The 16,576-nt window shown below is 39.8% G+C and overlaps 1 non-coding gene across 1 annotated transcript; it reads left to right on the top strand.

The window, feature by feature from the left end:
- Positions 1–14,966: 14,966 nt before the first annotated feature.
- Positions 14,967–15,073, top strand: LOC118757748 (U6 spliceosomal RNA). The gene has a single exon (XR_004995355.2). It is a non-coding gene; the product is annotated as a U6 spliceosomal RNA (small nuclear RNA).
- The last annotated feature ends 1,503 nt before the right edge of the window (positions 15,074–16,576 follow it).

Genomic DNA, 16,576 nt, shown 5'->3' with positions numbered 1-16,576 from the left:
TATATCAAAACATCACATTATGTCTCAAACATATTGGCAATTATTTGCCAATTACAAATAAAACAAAAAGTGAAGCAACAGAGATGCTTCCTCTAGAGTAAAAGTACTCTTTAATGTTTTGCTCTGAAGAAAAGTTTTAATAATGAATGTTCTTTCAGTTAAAAAATTTCTAAATATTGAAAAAAGAGGAAACTGAATAAAAAAACTCTTATTTTTGCAACAGAATGCACACTTGAAACTGCAAGTAAAATGAAGTCCTATTTTAGATAAATAAAGAAGGGAGAAAGACAAGAGGGGGTGGAGAGAGAGGTCAAGGAGACAAGGGAGGAGAAGGCAGCAAGAGCGAGCAAGTGTCCCTGGACGTGACCTAGGCTTGCTGAGGAGCAGGCATGGAGCACGTAGGTTATGTCACCTAGGGGCCTTGTAGGTGTCAAGTTTACCTCAGAGCTACCTGGTAGAATTTCAGAAAGTGCATAGAAAAAACTGTTAGGAACTTCAGGTTTTGCACCAAAGTTTTATCTATTTTTTCCATGAACTTTTAAAAGTATTTGCATTGAGGATGTTTTGACTTCAGGAATACATTAGATAATACATCCTATGTTGTTTTTCCCACAAGGACAGGTATGAGTTCAGTTTGTAACTGACTAAACTATTCACAAAAAGCATTTCTCTTTAGAGGAAGTATCGTGCCATTGCACTGACTTAATTTTGCCTCTATATTCTCTTCTCTCTTGTCTTCTTTACAGATATTCTTTACATATTCATCTTCCTTGTATTTTCTTTGTACATATGACAGATTCTCAAATCAGTACTTTTTGTTTTTCTTTTTCTCTATAGCTAAAAATCTATTTTTCAAGTCATCTGTAACTCATTAACCAGATCTAAGTCTTACCTGTTTTTTGGAAATTGGGAAATAAAGAATTTACTCTGTATCTAGGCATCAGGGTATTTATTCTGTTTGCTTTGGAATGCAGCTTATTTTTATCCAAGTAGGCTAAGGAAAGGTTAAACACCACTGTTCTCACTTCCTTTGTTACCGCCACCAGTAATGCCACAATTGGCAAGACAGATTTTGAAGTCCTGGGTGTAGGGAAACAGTGCTTGCCTCCCAACTTAGATACACAGCTTGCTGCCAATTTATTCTCTCATTGGACACTTACAACCTAATGATGTAAGTAATGCCCTTAATAGTCAACTTATAAATGCCAAAGCCAAGTGCCACAAAAGTTAAATCACTGCTTATGATCATGTAGTCAGTAAATTCAAAACCAGGACACTTTTTTTTTTTACCTTCGTTCAGTCACCAGTCAGCCAGTCTTGTAAACATCACTGCCCATTATACACCTTAGGAATGAGGTTCACCTATTTTTCTAAAAGGGCTGTTATCTTCAAGTTTGTGCCATTCACTATGTTGTGTCATTATTGCTTGAGTAAGTCACTGTTACCATGGCTAGACTTTGAGAGTTTTAAGGACAGGAACTCTTTTTTTTTTTTTTTTTCAACATCCAATACCAAACACAAGGTGTGGTATCAGACTCCAGATAAGTTTGTTAATTTGAAGTGAGTGCTGGAAAGGGGTTGCTTCATTAAATGTCTCAGATTTTATCACGTTTCTTTGTAGTCTATGTTCCACTTGCAACAGAATTGCTTGTGCAAACCTTAAAATTTGCTCTGAACATGTTTTAAGGTTTCACACAGACCACCTGAATCAGAGCCTGAGCGTGGGACTAAGAAGTCTGCATTTTAGCACATTTTTCTAGTGATAGACCTGTATGGCTTCCTTCATGGCTGAGATTCTGTGAGGATAATTTCTCATTTTGTCTATAAAGCACTGTAAAAAATGCTATGGAAAAAATGGTTTGGGGAGTGTATTTCTGGGAGCTTTAGGTTTCCAGGATTCCATATTCAGCTGTATTGTTTTTGTTGTAATTTTCCTCAAATGCTTCGTGGAAAGAGCCAGGCTATATGAATCAATATGGATTAATAACATTAAGTCATACCATTTCCCTAAGTAAGCAGACAATAGAATCCTCAGTAATACAGCTGCCCTCACAGCTGCTAGAACCCTCACTCTGCATTGACCAGGAGGAGTGTCTAGGGGAGGCAGCATAGCCCAACAGAATTGCTGTGTTCTGAAGCACCAGGGGCCAATACATATAAAATGAATTACTTCCCCACCTTACGTTCTTTTCCTGGAATGTTCAGATATGAGTGTGACACAACAGACAAAGCCCTCACTCCAAAATTGCAAGGCTTGAGCTTGCATTCTGCCAGCACAGCTCAGGTGAGGTAGAGGCGTTTTCTGAGCTTGTTTCCTGTATCGGTTGAAAAAGTTGAAATCTTGGTATTTGTAAGGATTAAGAATGATATGTATGTAAGGTCTTATTCCATGTTTTATGTGTGGTTGGGACTTGTGTGATGGCACTTGATTATTAAAGAATTGTGGTCATCCTAGCTCTGATGGTGTTTTTACTCCCTATTCTCACTGGGAAAAATCAAATAATTGAATACCATTGCTCGTGCTTTTAGGAGCTGTTGGCCGGCAGGGTGAGAAATTGTGTCTTGCATAAGCTCCAAGAGTAACAGCTCGTCTCCTTGGAGTGTCCCTCCACGAACCTCCAACAATGCATTCCCTGTGTGCCACACAATCTCTATTTATAGCCATGGATTTTCAAGTATACCTGGAAGGTAGATTGCAAAAATGGCCACAAAAAATTTGCACATTCCTTGTGATTTGACTTTGCTATTCCTCCCAGTAAGGTATAACATCTGTTTCTTATTGCTGAGAAATCTGGGAATCTGGGTCCATCTGAGCTTTGTTTTAGCCTGTATAATGCAGTGGACATGATGACATGCTGTTTCTAAACCAAAGCCTTGTACTCTTGGAAATTTGCTTCTGTCATGTGAACAGTGCCAGGGCAAATGGATGTCATAGGACTGATGATCCAGCTCACCTGTGACCCCAGTAACCAATGACCAGATATGTGAGTGAGGACATCCTAGACAAGTTAGCTACCAGCTAACTGTCAGCTGCCCCCAAGGACATTAGCCAAGGACATTGATGCTGAGCTCAGTCTAGCCTTTCCTGGGTCATCAGGGCCATGCAGCTGGTACTCATGGGCAATGATTTTGGGTTTAAGTCACCAGTTTTGGAGTGTAACTGATACATTTAAAATGTGTTAGCAGTTGAGCCAATGTGTTCTGAGAAAATCGGCATCACGTAGCAGTCTATCAACAAATGCTGAGTACCTGTCAATGTCAGAGTCTTGGCATACGGAGGAAAACATGGAAGGCATCTGACCCTCAGAGACCACAAACCTGTGGTTCACCGCATTCCTAACCCAGGCTTTGGTTTCTTGTTTTTGTTATCAAAAGGTCCCAACCCTTAACATTGTTCAGTTCTGTTAACTATAGTTTGCTACTTCAAAGAGGTGGTTTGGAAGCAGTTTCTCCCTTATTAGATCTTTTGCTGGATTACTCACTATCAGAAACAGGCTTGTTTCTGTCTACTAGGTCTTTGTGTGCTCTGCTCAAGTCCCGCTAGAATGCAAACTCTGGGATAGCAAGCTATCTTGCCTGTCATATTCATTCTTGCATATCCAGTGCCTGTAATGGAGTTGCCACATGGTAGGTGTAAGGAAGTGAATACCCAACACTTGGCAAGTAAATGACCATAACAGATGAAGGAAGATAGACCTAAGAGGAGGCATTGAACTATTGCAGGGCTAGCTTCTGATGCTGTACTTTTACAATCAGATCAGTGTCTTCAGATAGATAGTCTACCCATGGATCTTCCTCCCTAATCCCCTGATCTAGATACTTAGAAGTCTTAAGAAAAATTATTCAGAATTTTTTGGATTTTTTTTCAGGACAATCGCAGACATCTTTATGTGACCTCTTTTAAAGGATATCCCTGCTTGGGGGTGGTCAATGGGCTGGAATACCAGCTCAGGGAGGAACATGGGACCTCAAGATTCTTGAAATGTTGTCCCCTACTTCCTAGCACATGTGGATTGATTGCACTGATCTGCTGGATCAACCCAGGTCTCTGGCAGTGATAAATTATAAGCCCATTCAAGGTAGCTCAAGGAAAAGAAGTCTCACTTTAAGGATATGTGGTATGTTCACCAAACCAAAAATAAAGTAATATTTCATAAAGAGTAGGGTTGGAAAGTTTGGAACTTCACAGGTGTTAACTTCTATATCTCTTAAAGTCTTATGTGTGATACCCAGTGCAGCTATCAGACCCCAATCTACATCGTGGGTCAGCAAACCTTTTCTATAAAGACACTAATAGTAAATATTTTTAACTTGTAGGAAATACAGTCTGTGTTGTAACAATTTAATTCTGTCACTACAGCTTGACAACAGTTAGAGATAATATGCAAACAAATGGACATGACTGCATTCCAGTAAGACTTTACTAATAAAAACAGGTGGCAGGCCAGATTTGGTTAGTGGTGGGTGGTTTTCCAACCCCTTATCCACATCATGACCTCACGCATCTGCTGCCAAATTAATGACAGACTTTGTGTCTCTTTGAATGCCCAAGAAACTTTTTTGACTTTAGTTCTGTCTGTAAAAGCCTGTGTTTGAATCAGATGACATCTCCAGCTTCTTCAGCTCTGAACAATCAAGGGTAGGATTATCACAGTCAGTTGGCTCAGAGTAGGGAATGAGGATATTTCATTATATGTGACCATAACTCCTTTTGCCATTATTATGGTCAGTAGGCTCAGAGCACAGTGTAGGGATATATCATTACAAATGATCATTTCCACAAACACTTCCATTAGTTTCCATTTTTCTCTTCTTTAAAACTGTGTAGGAATCCAAGTTATGGACAAGTTCATGATAACAACATGATCTTGTTATTTCCTTGTCACCTGCTCATTGTACAGGTGCTCAGAGAATGGACACAGGAGTGGCTGACAGGACTTAAGGCTTCACCATTGATGTTAGAGGTTGTGAAAAAAAATTATTTGTTCCATTTATTAAGCCCATGGTATGTATCAATGAGGGTTCTGGGTGCTATGGTATAACTATAGTCCTTTTGGGTTGTTAAATTAGATCCTTTAAACCTGCTTTTACAAAATGACTTATGTCTTGGCAACGTGTAAGATAAAGTGTTACTCAGTCTGAGCAGAGTTCCTAACTTACGTGAGGATTGTGGTCCAAGCTGTTGAAAGATACCTGAAATAATTACATCAGGGACGGACCAGCGAGTTGGCTCAACTGTCTAATCCTCCACTTTCAAGTGCAAGATCCTATATGGGCTCCCGTTCATGTCCTGGCTGCTCCACTTCCCATCTGGTTCCCTGCTGTGGCCAGGAAAAGCAGCAGAGGATTGCCCAGATGCCTTGGGACTTTGCACCCACATAGGAGACCTGGAAGAGGCTCCTGGCTCTGGGCTTTGCATCAACTCAGCTCTGTTCATTGCAGCCACTTGGGTAATAAAAGAATGGATGGAAGATATTTATCTCTTTCTCTCCTTCTAAGTTTGTCCTTCCAACAACAAAGTAACTAAAAAATAAAATTACATCAAGGAGGGAGGGGTACCAACTCATCATCTTGCCATACCTCTTCAGGAAGAAGCATATTACTTAAACTGATAGAGAGGAATCTTTTAGGAGGAATCAGGTGCACTTTCAAGGAGATATCAATCTCCTGTACAGTAAAAGATATGTTCTAGTCATTTAACTTTGAGCCGGTTCCAGGGGACATATGTGGCAGGTTACATATCTGATGACTAACGATATTGTGAAAAAACACCCTATTGTTGACTATCTCTCAGAAGGTGGGATCACAACCCCAAAAGGAATATCCAATATTTTCTACATACTATGCACAAGAAGCCTTTATGGCATTCATATTTTCTGACATTTGTGGTTGGCAGTAGCAAGGCCAAGCAAAATAACTCAGATTGATTACTGGGTAAATAATGGGCAGATGCTCCTGCTAGCTGATGTGCCAGTTTGCTTTGCTGTATATCAGGTAGCAGATGAAGATAACATTGCCTTATGCTGTATTCCTTCACCTTATTGTGGGATTTGAAGCACCTGGGTGCATCAGGCTTTGGAAGCCTTGAATCAGCATGACTACCAATGAGCAGGGCCTATGGACTGCCTTCTCCATGTGCAAACATTCGTTGAACACTCGGCACAAATATGGTCCAGGCAGGTTAAATGAGTAAATTTTGTTTAAGAGCTTCCATAGGCAATGCCTGTGTGCAGCATTGCTCCTTTAGAATTCACTGAACAAAGACCTTGTGCATGCTATCATACCCCATTGACTGGGTGGTTCTCTTTGATTTTTATTTACACTTTGCACTCACTTGAGTCTGTTCTCTACAAAGCTGCCAGGGGATTTAGATCAGATCACATCACACTCCACTCAAAACTGCCAGTGTAATTTCTTTGAAAAATGATGTGTCCCCTTGGCGCATGTCATTCTTATTCATCTTCTAACCTGCCATGCTGCAGGACCCTAATGCTTACTGTGTTCTCTGGTTAATTTTTTCCATCATCCTTTGGCATGGTAGGTTTCCCACACTTCATTCATTTGGATGAAGAGGCGTCTCCTCAAAGATCCCACTCAAAATAGTTCCTGCCTTCTTGCCATTAACCTTTTGTCAAACAATGACTATTCCTACTTGAAATATTATTACGTTGTTCTTTGTTTCTTTGTATATTATCTACCTCTAGCACTTCTCTTAAAGCACCATGAGAGCAAGGGCTTCCACTGTCTTGTTTTTCATGGCAGCCACAACACCTTGAATGGAGCTAGGAATATAGTAGACCAACAGATAATTATTGACTGGATTAGTAAATATACTCCAATAGAACTATTGGTGATATCTAGAAACAGGTGGAGGAACATGCTGAGTAAAGGTCAAACTCATGTTGAGTCTTAAAGGATTCATCTTTGATTCAGTCCCACTGATTTGAAAGCTGCATATTGAGCCCCTAGGCATGTGAGGCATTGAGAATATGAAGAAGTCCTGATAGTCAAGGTCCTTGTGCTTTTGGAGCTTGTGTGTGAGCTACCATTGATTAAAGAAAACCTAAGTATTAGGCATTCAGATAAGTGCTTTTAATACAATGGCATAGGGTGGAATAGGGTAGACAGCCCCAGCAGAAAGTCATGAACGTATCATTTCCTAGGACTGTCACAGCAAATCACTGAAAATTTAAAGCAACTGAAGTTTATTCTTTCACAGTTCTGGAGGCCAGAAGTCTGAGATCAGGCTTCCAGCAGGGCCTTGACCCTAGGGAAGAATTAACTTTTCTTCATTTTAGCTTCTGGTGAATCTTGATGTTCCTTGCCTTTGCCTTTGCCTTCATCAGTCCAGTCTCTGTATGTGTCTTCATGTGACTTTGTCTGCTCTACTTTTCCTTTGTGACTGCATGCCTCAAATCTCATTCTCTTTTACAAAGACTCCAGTCATTGAATTTGGGCCCTGCCCTACATTCAGGATGGTTTGTTTTAGAGGTTCTTGTCTTTAAAGATCCCATTTCCAAATAATATCCCATTCGTAGGTACCAGGGATTAGGACTTGAATATAATAGAAAAATATTAGGACCTGAACGTGTGTGTGTGTGTGTGTGTGTGTGTGTGTGTGTGTATACATTTTTTTGGTGGGGGAGGGATATTTTCAATCCACTTCACTGAGCAAAGACCCCGAGTCAAGAAAGATTGCCCTTGGTCACATGGGATAAATACTAACTCTTGTCTTGTGGGGGCCCCAATTCTTGTTAGGAGTAAGGCTCCTTGAGTAAGCTCATAAGTTCAAAAGCAAGCAAACTTTAGGGCTCTATACTCAGAGGACTCATCATTTGTGTCATTGCTCTGTGGTCACTGTTTTGGAATCTTTGATAATTTTATCTCTAAACTTTTAAAGTGAATTTTCATGGCCCAGTGGAGCTTGTGCATGACCAAAGGAGACATACACTATATGTATGTGTCCACTGGTTGCTGCCATCCTCTTGGCATATGGATTTTTCAGTGTCTCGTGAGAATGAAATTCCTGTGGGTCCATGAAGCATGGGAATACTTTCAGAGCAAGTGCCAGGTAGGCATGTTCTAGGTATGATCAAGTATGCAGAGGAGCCCTGAGAAAGCCATTTTCCTTCAAGCCAGAGCTTGCTGTAAGTACAGAAAGAATACAGTGATGTCCTATGAGACAAGAAGGATAAACAGGACTTTCCTACTTTGGTTTTGGGAGCTACTTATGTTGGAAGTGAAGAGAAGGTAAAGATGGATGTTCCATAGTTCCTATTCCTTTTACTCCTCCTTGCTTATCAGTAAGGTGTAGGTAGCAAGCATGTGTATCAGGAAAGGAAAGAAAGCACTTGTGATAGTTTGAAATACATATGCATGTGAGAGCTATGGAATACTAAGTGCATGATTTCTGTGAGTCTGCATACTAGTTTAAGACTCATATTTGCCTTTGAAACTGGCACCGCAAATACAAAGATAAATGGCAAAATTCATGTTAATAATTTAAAATGTTAATTTCTCTTTACTTGGAATGACATTAAATAGCAAATAAAAAGTATCATGACAAATTGAGAGGAAGACTGTGGAAGAAAGGAAAAAGTTGTGCATTTTAATGCTTTGAACAGCATGTTTCTAGTTTCTGAACAATGGGCCCCTCATTTCCACTCATAATTGCTAAGTCCTTGACATATTATGGATGGCCCTGCAAAGATGGCTACTGGGCAGAACCCTACAAGTTCTCCAAGTAAGTCACATCTAGTGTCCTTCCCTTCTTAGGCCATGCCACTTTGCTCATCCCTAGCCTCACTTCCATGGCAAGCAGTTTCTCTCATTGTATTACCTTTTCTGCTACAGCTACGGCTTTATTATTATTTTTAAATATAATTTTAGAGAATACTGTGATCCTTCCTCATTTCTCCCCACTTGCACAACTGTTTTTTTCAACACACATGGCATTTCAGGGACACAGACAAATCTGTCAGGAAATTGCCAGTGTTGGCCTCTGGTGACCTGCTGTGAGGGCTGTGAGGGTTATCCCTGCAGAGCCACAGCTGGATCTTGGGCTGCTCAGCAGGGTACAGCTTTTGCTGTGTTTGTGGGGGAAGTGGTCCAAAGGACTTCTTTTGTTGGTGAGCAGTGGGAGGCTCCTGGCTAGCAGACTCAATCTAGTTTTTCTCAATGTTTTGATCTAAATTAGCAAAGAAATATTTGCTCCAACACTATAATTTTCTCAGAGTGGTTGATTTTGTTGTTGTTATTGTTTTTATTTATTATTTTTCATGATATGATTCCATAGGCACAGAGATTTCCCCTTATACCCCTCAGCTAACCTTTACTGTATTACAAGAGTATATTCCTTCAGCAAAAGTCACAAGTCCCTCATTCTGCTATTTAAGTGTATCATGACATTGTAGGCATAGACAGTGCTAGAGAGTCAAGCATCCTATGCTGTTGACAAGATATATTTAACAGGAGAATCAAGGTGGCAGAATAGGGTGAGGACATGTTTAAACAGATGGAAAAATATTAGCCAGGGTGAAGCAAGAAGGGCATATTCCAGAAGATAGGAGAGGAGCACCGACGGCAAAGGGGCACCTGGAGACTGATGGACATAGAAAAGTAGCAGAGACAGTGGTGTGGTGTTGCAGTAACCAGATGCCTGAGTGGCAGTCAGTGAGAAGTGATCTGAACTACACCAGCAGCTGGAACTTCACCAGCAACCAGGTGGAAATGGGAGTTCACTGGGAGCTCAGGAGGTAAACCCAGACAGAAAACTGCCCATTCTGTTGGTTTGTTTGATTTGACCAGGAGCAGAGACAGAGCAGTGCAGGACAGGATGGATTTCACAGCTTAAATCCCATGTAGAGCCAAATTAGGCTCCATCTTGTATAGGTAGGCAAGGGGAAAGTGGGATAGTACTGCACATGCACTAAGCTGGGAGTAAACTCATTCCAGGCTCAATGAATTGCAACGACATGGCATGCTGGAGGTTCTACCCAAAATAGGGTAGCTCCAGACCTAATGGCCAGCAAATCAAGAATTCCACGAGTGACACATCAGGTGCCATTTTGTACAGTGTGGCAAAGGCTATTTCAGAGTGATGAGGAGACCGTGAAAGGCAGATTGTGCTTATTTGCCAGTCAGTGGCAAGTAGGGATCCAGATATAGAAAGGAGTGTCTGAAAAGGAGTTTTCTGGGAGCTAAGCACATGTTGGTTTGGTAGAGGGAGGGAAGCCAGGGCAGCACCTGTTTGCATGCCAGACCTACACTGTAATAAAGATGTGTCAATGCTGAAACATTGCTCAGGACGTTGTGAGATAGTAGCATTTTCTGGGCTTTTGTTTTTGCTCACATTGACTGCCAGTTTGGGTTCTAGCCAGACTCAGGCTGGGAACCAAATTTTCAGTGCTGTTGAAGGGAAAAAGAAGGCTTTTGCTAACTAAATGGCGTAAGAAGGGGAAGGCTAATATTTACTGAACACAACTTCATCTTGACTGCAGGGTGCTTGTAGTGCTGCATCAATGATGAAACAGTGTATGACTGAGCTTACCCTTCGCTCAGATGCTGCGCCGGGCTCCATATAGTTTATCTCATTTAATTCTCATCAAGCAGTAGGGTGGTGGGAGAATGTGACACCCTTCTTATAGTAGGAAACTGAGGATTATTGAGATAAGACAATTAATTCAAAACATGTAATAATGCAAAGCAGAGTGAAAATTTCCATCCAGGTCATTCTTATTTCCAAGCATGAGTGCTTTCAGCTGCATTGCACTGTCAAATCCCAAATGACCCACCTCATTTTCTTTTTTGTCTTTGTTTTGTCTTCCTTTCATTCTTCCATTAATTCATCCACCTATTCATCTTCCTTCTCTTTGTACTTTTTCATAAACTAGGTTAAAATTTTACAAAATTTCTTATATTAGCATTTAAGCAACTACAGAGTCTAATCCTAGTAAGAATTATTTATTTCTTCAACATCTGCCACATGTCCAGATTTCCTTACCATCTTCTTCGGTATGTGTACATTGTAGTAGAGCATACATATCCTACTTTCTTCCTCTTCTCTTGTACATCTGCTATTGCAGTGGATATGATGATCTTATATATAATAATTTATCTGCTTTTCTAGCCCACAGTAGTCTAGCCTCCATTTTGAAAATGGTAGCTAACACTTACTGAACATTTAATTTATACTAGTTATTGCTAAATGCATTCAGTTGGATTTACTTAAAGTATCCTCAGTCCAATGAAATGAATACAGTTTGTGTGTGTATGTGTGTGTGTTGTTGAAGGAGGAAAATGAGCTCTTGGGTGTTGGTGGTAGGTGTGCTTGAGTAACTTGTCCGAGATGCATGAGTAATGATGTAGTTGTGTCACGTCCATTCATCATGTCACTTGCTACTACGTTTCTTTGGATGTTGCTTTGGGATAGACAGCCATTTCAGATAACTATTTTCCTAAGAAGACAATTTACAGATTGAAGATAGAAATTACATCCTGTAATTCTTTTATGTATTTCCCAGAGCTAAAAGTTATACTTGCTGAGCACACAGTGCCCTGTAATATGATGTAAATGTACCCAGAAGTGCATATGCCTCATTAAGCTATTAGAAAGTGCCTTTTGGCTACTTATATAACAAATGAAAAGTTTTTGAATCATAGAAATGTGGAGCTAGAAGAGAGTTTTTTTAAAAGTAATCCAATTTTATTAATTGGAGCAAAACTGGCTTCTATAAGACACTAACTTGAAATGTGCAGTGCAAAATATGCAGTTAGTGTTTAATTCTTTTTCTTACAAATGATTTTTCCTGAATGACCGATAAATGTCCACTAAGTAATGATTTTAGGCTTCAGGGATCTTCTGTATTGTGGCTCCACTATCTTCAACATGAACATTTTTAAGATCATAGGTTTTATCTGACAGGTGAGAGAGCAGCATGGGAGAGGCACATGGGAGAAATGGACATAGTAGCCCTGGACCTGATGCCCATGATACCCATACACATTTGCTTATCTGGAACTCTGTCACTTGGGCACAGCCACTGTACAGAGTTGAAATATAAACTTGCTTCCAAAAACAAGGAAGAAGTGTTTGAGTGATCTTTAACAGTCATTGATACATCAAGAACAGTTGGTAAGATTGCTCTGCCAACTCTAATGGTTTGGAAGTAATTGCTGGAGTGCAGTGCCGAGAAGGATTTTGAGTTTGAGTCCATAATTAGAACAGAATGGTACAATAATTCATTCATTTTGTGCACCATGGATTTGGGGGGTATGGAATACAATGTACCTGCTCTTTCTCATCACACATTGAGACCTTTCTTTTCTCTTCATTAATTTATTCATCCTGTATTCATGAAGCAGCTACTGGCTGATAGAAACAGAGAGATAAAGATATGAGTAAGTCATGGTCTTGATCTCCACAGGGCTAAGGTAGTGTCCGACACAGAATTTAAGCTGGAGTATGCTCTCCATGACAAAGGGACAAGGAGTGAATCCTTGTGCATGCAGAAGCCAGACTAGGAGTCAGTGACCTGCTGAAAGTCACAACGTGACTATGCAACGAATTCAGAAAAAAATAACACCTGAGAATCCTTATCTGTAAAGTGAGAGACAATAGGCTGCGTGTCTGGATTGTTGGGAATAATGCATACGAAGCACACTGCAGGATGTGTGGCAGACCAAATGCTGAATGTCCACGTGCTGCTGCTCTTGCGCCTGCTCCTGAGGCTTGGTCTGTCTACACAGTGAAGGTGAAAGGCTTTTAAGACACTGACTGGTACAAGAGTCATTTAATCAAAAGTCAGTTACTGAGTAGGGGTGCCATGGACTAGGTAGAATTACTCCTGTTCTTTAGATGAGTACAGTGAGGCTGGAAGAGGCACAGCAACCAACAGAAGTTCAGTGGAGGGCTGGAATTTGAGGCAAATAATTTGCCCCCAAGGCAGAAGATGAGAAGGGAATAGACAGAAGGGGGAGTAAGTTCTTCCCTGACATTAGTGATCTGAATTCTAGGCTTGGTGCAGACAGCAGATTTTGATGGTGACTCCCTCCCTTCCTGTCCTCATTCACTCTCTGTTCCTGTATGTGTGTGTGTGTGTATATATATATATATATATATATATATATATATATATTACTTTAGCACACCATCTCTCTAGATGTAATGAATAATATTTGGAGCTGCAAACCAGAGAGCGTTTAGTGGTCATGAAGGCTTGATAAAATGTGTACATGGCTTTAAATATTCCATTGTAATGCATGGTAAGGCTTGGTTAAAAATGAGAGCACGTAAAAAGCCTGCTGGATTTGATTGATGATGCGTCATCAATATTGATGGCCAAGAGCACATTGGGAAGTTGGGAGGCTGTATTTCTGCTGTGTCCTGCTAGCATCCAAGTCTGCAGGGATGATGTATTGTGTGGAAGCCTGGGTATCACACTGCCGTTACACTGACATTAAGTAATGATAATAGGACTCAGCCTCTGTTGGAAGTAAAATCAGTTTTGAGTGAAACATGGGCTGCTGAAGCCTTGGTAAACGAGCAGGGGTTGTTCTCAGTGTTCTTTGATCTGGGACCATTCGTGACTGTACCTGTGTAACTAGCTGCCCCTGCATGTGGAGCAGGTCTGAGGCAGGAGCACAGGGAGATGCTAGTTCCATCCCATGAGACATCCCTTCATGATGTATTAGAAGTACCAAGAATTGCTTGCAATCAGAAGCTGGAAGAAGCCTGGAAAGATTCTCCTCTGGAACCTCAGCAGGAATGTGGCCCTGCTGGCACCTTCCTGTTAGATGCTTGGCATCCAGGGCTGCGAGACTCAGTTCCTGATGTTTGAAGCCTCCCAGTTTGTGGTAATTGGTTATGGCAGACATGGGAACACTTGGTATTATTGTGATTTGGGGCAAGTTACTTAACTTTTTATGCCTCGTTCTTCATCTGAAAAATGGGATGGCAATAGTGCCTTTCTCTGCATCATTTGTGAAGACTGAGAGAGGAAGTTCATGTAGGACTAGGAACTACTGTTCCTGCCACATATGGAATGCTTTGTGAATTTTTTTCATTGTTCCTGCCATCTTTCTTCCCAGTTGTTTCTTGTATATGTTTGGCTTGTCATCCATAGAAGTATTATTTCCTTTTCAAAAGTACATTCATAGAGAAAGGTGTTAGGTCATTGTCCATGATCTTTAGATGCAGAATGGCTCAGAGATAGTAAATTTCTTTTAATGGACACTGAGTTGATCCGTGGGAGAGCAGCCAAATTAAGACTACTCTCAGAAAACTGAGAACTCATTTACCATATGACCCAGGGATCCCACTCTTGGGAATATATCCAGAACAAGTGATACACACGTATGAGAAAGGAACCTGCATCCCTATATTCTTTGCAGCATAGTCAGCAATAGCAAAAACATGGAAACAACTTAGATGCCCATTGAAAGAGGACTGGATAAAGAAACTACTCTATGAAATAAATGAATGACTATGAAATAAATGAATGAAATTCTACCATTTTCAACAATGTGGTACCAACTGGAGACCACTGTGTTCAGTGAAATAAGCCAGTCCCAAAAGGAAAAATATCATATGCTCACTCTGATATCAGACAGCTTTCAACCAAAATACAAAATGAAAATATGTATACGCTTGTCTTCTCACAAACAAAGGATACAATGGAGACCAGAGTACCAGGAATCAAAGAAGATTGACAGTATGCATCTCTCCTCCTGAATAAAAGTAGGTGCTTGATAGAACTGTTAAATACTAGACTCTACCATTGCTTGTTTCTGCAGTGTCATGGCACATGCAAAGAGCAGAATGCTGGAGTCACGACTACAGCTGACGGGACTATATTATTGTAAAGCACAAGGGACAATGGAGAGGGGAGATGGGGAAAGGGAGGGTAAGGAGGGAAGTTCTATGCTTGCAAAGCTAAAATGGAAAATAAGAATAAAGAAGAAAAACAGTGCTCACTTTAGCAGCACATATACTAAAATTAGAACAATATATAGAAAATTAACATGGCTCCTTCGCAAGGAGGATACGCAAATTCATGAAGCATTTCATAAAAAAAAACAGCCTATGTCATTGAGAAAAAAAAAGTTTTGGTTTCAAACTTGCATTTTGCCTCCATGTGTCATGTCTGTAGTAAGACTTACTTACTTGAGTAAGACTTAGCAGGCATTCTTTGTGAATCTTTACACTGATTCTCCTAGGTAGTAGCATTGCTATCACATGTTATTAAAAAAAAGGAAGAAGAGGAATTTAGTAATTTCCTCAAGATTGCACAAATACATGGGGGTATTAATTTTGTTATTTGTGGTAGACTAAATAATGGCACTAAAAGCATCCAGATGCTAATTTTCAAGGACTGGAACTGTTAATTTCTTTTATTTATTTAAATTGATGCATAAATATTATATGTATCTATGGCATACCATGTGAAGTTTCAATATATGAATACCTTGTACAATGCCCAAGTCAAGATAAGCCTATCTAACTCCTAAAACAGTATTTTTCTGTGGGGAAAACATTCAAAATCATTTCTTCTAAATTCTTTTGAAATATACAGAATGTAATTGTTACATATAATAATGTTAGTATGCAACACAATACCAGAGTTTATTCCTACCATGTCATTGCGTTTTATCATCTAACCCCAACCTTCCCCAGTCTGCCTCCCAGATAATCTTCTTGGCCTCTACTGATCACAATTTCACTCCCAATTCTATGACATTAACTTTTTAAGAGTCCACATGAGTCAGATCATGTGGTGCTCATCTTTCTATACTAAACGTGCTTCACTTGACACCAATAATATTCTTTTCTGTATATGTTGCTTGTTACAAATGACAGAAAACCATGCTTTTGTATGGCTGCATGGTGTTTGATTTTGTATATACACACTATTTTTTCTTATTTTGTCCACTGTGGACACTGACATTGTTTCCATTTCTTGGCTGTCACAAACGGTGCTGCAATTAGCATGGGATACCATATGAGGTTTGTTTCACATTGGATATTATGTGAGGTTGTGTCTCTTGAAATTATTGATTTCATTTCCTTTGGATATATGAGTCTCCCTAAAAGTGGAATATGTAGATTGCATGGTACTACTGTTTTTTTAAAGAACCTCTATGGAGTGTTTCCATAATTGTGCTGCTAATTTTCACTCCCCAAAGTAGTGTGTAGGATTCCTTTTTTTCCCTCTATATCCTACCTGCCATTTGCTGCCCTTGTCTTCTTAATGATGATCATTCTAACAGATACGAAGTGATATCTCATTGTGGTTTTATTTGTATTTTTCTTACGATTAATAATGCGGAACTTTTTTTTTTCAAATACCTGCAAGGCATTGTATGTCTTAATGTTGTGTGTTTTAAAAAAGATCTGTTTAGGTATGTTGTTCATTTTAAGTGGATTTTTTTTGCTTTTGAATTGTTTGTGTTCCTTAGCTATTTAAAAGGTTTATCTCTTATTAGATGAATAATTTGGAAATATCTTCTCACATCTGCAGGTTATCTCTTCCCTCTGCTAATTGTTTCCTTTGTTACCAGAAACTTCATAGTTTGATAT

The sequence above is a fragment of the Ochotona princeps genome, chromosome 16, assembly GCF_030435755.1.
Source record: "Ochotona princeps isolate mOchPri1 chromosome 16, mOchPri1.hap1, whole genome shotgun sequence".
Taxonomy (NCBI): Eukaryota; Metazoa; Chordata; class Mammalia; order Lagomorpha; family Ochotonidae; genus Ochotona; species Ochotona princeps.
The sequence above is the reverse complement of the archived record's forward strand: the minus strand, read 5'-3'. Positions and strand labels throughout refer to the sequence as shown.